At 37.1% G+C, this 4590-nt stretch overlaps 1 pseudogene; it reads left to right on the top strand.

Moving 5' to 3' along the window:
- Positions 1 to 3475: 3475 nt before the first annotated feature.
- On the top strand, positions 3476 to 4360 carry LOC110223991 (vomeronasal type-1 receptor 3-like; annotated as a pseudogene).
- Positions 4361 to 4590: the final 230 nt, after the last annotated feature.

The following is a 4590-nucleotide window of genomic DNA, read 5'->3' as shown; positions in this document are numbered from 1 at the left end:
AGAAATGAATATTATAGTTTGTCAAAAAAAATTTTGCATCTATTAAGATAATCATGACATTTTTGTTGGTTTTGTTATTGATATAGTTAATTATACTGATACTTTTTGTAATATTCAACCAGCCTTGCATTCCTGGTATAAATTCCACTTGGCCATAATGTATGATCTTTGTGACATATCGCTATAATCTCCTTCCTGGTATTTTATTTAAAATTTTTGCATTAATATTCATTAGGGAAATTGGTCTATAGTTTTCTTTCTCTGTTTTGGCAATTCTTGTTTTAGGTATCAGCTCCGTATTGGTATAATACAAGTAATTTGGTAGAATTCCTTCTTTGCCTAAAAAAAATGATTTTTTTTTAAAAGGATGAATGATAAATTTGGAAAAAGCAGTTTCATTTAAAGGATGACGTGGGAAGTCACACTGAATATTTAGAAAAAATGTAAGAGCAGAGGAAATGAAGATATCTAAGACTGATATTTTGTTTTTGTTGTCATTTTAGGGTAAGGGAGACAAGAATATAGGTAGAAAAGAAGCCAATAGGGGCAGCCAGACTGCACTGGCCCTGAAGTCAGGAGGACCTGAGTTCAAATCCAGCTTCAGACCAAACTTGACACTTACTAGCTGTGTGAAGTCACTTAACCCCAATTACCTAAAAAAAAAAAATTTAAAAAGGAGCCAGTAGCCTATGAATAGGGAGATTGAAGATTAGAATGAAAGTGATGAAGATAATTGGGGCATTGTGCTAGAGAAGGTGGAAAGACAACATTTTCACAGACAGCAATGAAGGAGGACATAGCATGGGTTGATGTTAAAGGAATGGGAAAGGAGAAGGCAAGAACTAATCAGATGAGTTCCTCTGCTGAGAGAATGTGAGGAAGGGAGGCCTGAGAAAATAGTTCTTTGTTCTATGGAGAATGGGGTAGAGAAGGAATTCTGGATGAATTGCTACTTTGCATTGTGATCTCAGTTGAGGTAAATTAGCATAAATTGTTTAATGGACAATCAACTCTATACAATAGTGTTGTATTAGGAACAAAATAAATAGATTGTGGGAATATGCAACCTATAATGAATGCTTTGTCTTTTCCCCTCAGGCTGGAGTCCAAACTGGTTTCCATAAACTAACCTAAGAACAGTAGACCAACCATCCCTATTGTGGAGTCCTGTGCAGTTTGCTTAGGGAATAGCATTTCTAGCCTTCTCTGTGGGAAAGGATGCAGTATATGGAATATGCGAGAAGGGGTTCAACAGGTACATTCAACTAGGCCTTACTTTAAGCAAGGCTTGCTAACACTCAGTAAAGGAGCCCAGATGGAATTCAATCACACAAACACGTGGTCTATTACTTCCCTTCTCTTGCACACCTGAGTGAGCCTCACTTATCCCTCTCAACATGACAAGAAAAATGTATCTCCCAGATGCTCAGCCGTGTTCCTTTGGAGATTTTAGTTAATCAATAGTCATTATCTTTAAGGGTTAGCGCCTGGGACAAAAGTTCGCTTGTTTTTGCAAAAAGTCCCTGATTCCCCATAGAAACAGCAACTTCTCAGCAGTTGACATGATAATCACAACTCTGAAGGGAAATTAGCTCAGACAAGGGTGTCTTCATAATTTCTGAGTGAGACTAATGAAAAAAGAAATGGGAAAATAGTGCAAAAGCAATAGGCACTTCACTGACATTATAGAATCAAACATGATGTCCTCTCATCCCTCCATGCTCCGGGTCATATAGGCTGGGTTAGAAGAATGTGGATAAGGGTCAATTTAGCTGGCATGGGATCCTAAGGTTAACAGATTCTACCCAAACAATAAAACCAGTCACATGTGTGTAGTATCCCTAGTCATTTACAACATAATCAGAGGATGAGCTTTAATTGCTGAGTCTAGACTCAGATTCAATAGCCTGAATGCCTTTGCAGTCATCTATCCTCTAAGAGTAGGCACAAAAGATATATCATGTATAATGGCTATATAGGTCAAACTCAGGTCTGGAATCACTGGGTTTTGAAAAAAGTAAGGGTGTAAAGATACCTGGTATCTCTTCTCAGTAATTTCACTTACTCTCTATTCTAAACTCACTAACTAACCCTAAAAGGATCTAGCAATGACCTCTGCATTCTAAAAAAATGTCATCAGCAGAATAAAATTTCTTTAGGGGTCAACTGAATGGTGTAATTGCTCCTGAAATGAAAATAATTGTTCCATTTCTCTGCTTCTTAACTCAGGGCCTACCAGAGGAGAATGTAGCACTGATGTTGAAACTGCAATCACTCTTAATATAGAGCCTCTGAGCCTTCATTCATATCTTGTAAATCTCACCCTCTGTATTTCTCTCTCCTCCTGTCCATGACCCTGCCTATTCCCAGTTATGTTTAATGACTCATATAATAAGATAGAGTGGTTTCCTCTATTCCAAAAAAAAAAAATGATCATTACACAGAGGAAAAAACAGGAAAATGTGGAAAGATACATAAATGATATGAAATGAGCTTAATTATTCAGTCATTGAGTTATGAAGCAAGGTCCTCACCTGAAAAAGCGAATACGTTTGGCACTATGGGACACATGAGAACAGAGGTGAAGGTTGCTTAGAGTAGCTAGAAAGAGTGAGATACCTACCAGTGGAGTAGTGAGGAGGATAAAATTGACATTGTTGCAATGTGGATTCCAAATGAGGTTAGATGACATAATTTTATAATGGACTTATTCAGGAAGGTTTCCAGATTCCCTAAATAGCTCCTCAGAGACACATGAAGAAAAGCAATAAATGGAAACTGTAGGAGTCATTGAAGAACAAATGAGCAAGAGATATAAAAGTAGATGATAAAGAAAAATTTATTTAGTTGAACAAAGGTATTGACATGTAAGTTACAAAAAAAAGAGTTTAGCTGCTAGAAAGATGAATAAATGTATGTAGATGCAGAAGAAACTAAAGGAGGATGGTAGGATTGAAAGCCGCTATGAATGAGAACAGTTTCAGAAGTGTTTATGTTTTTGTTTCATCAATTACTCATGTCCAACTGTTTGTGACTCCACTTGGGATTTTCTTGGCAAAGAAACGAGGCTGCTTTGTAATTTCCTTCTGCAGCTCATTTTCCAGATGAGGAAACTGTGGCAAAAGTGTTTAATTGACTAACCCAGAATCACGCAGCTACTAAATGTCTGAGGATGGATTTGAACTCAGGGCTACCTGACACCAGGCCTGACACTCTATCTATTTGACCAGCTTGCTATCTGGAGATCTTCAGGCCTATGGAAAGATGGAATGATAAAGGATTCTCATCTAAGAATGGGATTTTGGAGTTCAATGGGAAATCACTACCCAATGTCTGAGAAACTTTACTGCTCCTCGTATGGAAGATTATTGAATTTCAATGGGAAAATTTTAGTGTGTAACAAGCATAATTTCATCTTTTATCCATAATTCCCATTGAATTTGACAGCAAATAAACTTCACAAAGCAGCTAAAAAATGCTGACTTTTGATGAAATTCTGGGGATGGTATACCTGCAACTAACTGCAGCTGGATTCTTAGGGGACTGTATCCTCCTCTTCTTAAACAGCTTTGATTTCCTTATTGGTCAGAGAACGAGACCAAAACACCTAATTATCATCCATTTGACCTTTTCCAATCCCACAGTGCTTCTTTTTAAAGGAATATCTACTACCACATGGCTTTGAAGGATGAAATGTCTCCTGGACAAAATTGGGTTAGAATCATGACATACATGCAGAGATTAACCTGGAGCCTCTTCCTGTGTAGCACCTGCCTCTTCAGTGTTTTTCAGACCATCTCTGTTACTCCCATCAACTCTATAGGGGCACAGCTCAAAATGAGAGCACCAAAGTGCATCATCCCAATCATTGTTCTTTGCTGGATCTTCAATCTACTATTAGATGTGGTTATACTTCTATATTATGATGGTCCAAAGAACAGCACAGACAGTAAATACAGATGTAACACTGGATATAGATATCTAAATGTGTATAATAAGAATCATATGAATATTGTGATTATAGCATATGTTTACGATGCTTTCTTTGCATTTCTCGTGACCTGTTCTAGTGTCCTTATGATCTTAATCCTATACTGACACAAAATAAATGTAAATCATATTTATAGTAATAGCCTCTCCACAAAAATATCACCTGAAACCAGAGTGACCTGCTTCTAGTGGCCACCTTTGTTTTGTTTCATGTATTCAGTCTGATTTTTGCCCTATGTATGTTCTATTTTAAACATACAAACACTTGGATGACACATATCTCAGCCTTTCTGTCTTGTGGTATCCAACAGTCAGCTCTTTTATTCTTATCAGCATTGATAACCAGACCCCCAGTTCTTGCACTCACTGATAGTTTGAAAAGCTACTGGGTCTCCATTACTGTGTAACGCAAAAAAACTATACAGGCCTAAAGACTCAAAATGTTTCAGTAGGACAGAACATTAAATAACATCTAAGTCCATCATTCAACAAATTCTGGAAACTGAGGTGAAGTATCAGTGAATTATGAAGAAATATTTGCTTTCTCAACCCCATTTCTATTTTTGGCAGTTCCATGAAAAAAACTTCAGAGCATCTGAA

This window comes from Phascolarctos cinereus, unplaced genomic scaffold (assembly GCF_003287225.1).
Source record: "Phascolarctos cinereus isolate Bilbo 61053 unplaced genomic scaffold, phaCin_HiC Scaffold_9;HRSCAF=440, whole genome shotgun sequence".
Lineage (NCBI taxonomy): Eukaryota > Metazoa > Chordata > Mammalia > Diprotodontia > Phascolarctidae > Phascolarctos > Phascolarctos cinereus.
Note: the sequence above shows the minus strand (reverse complement) of the source record. Positions and strands in the feature narration are given on the sequence as shown.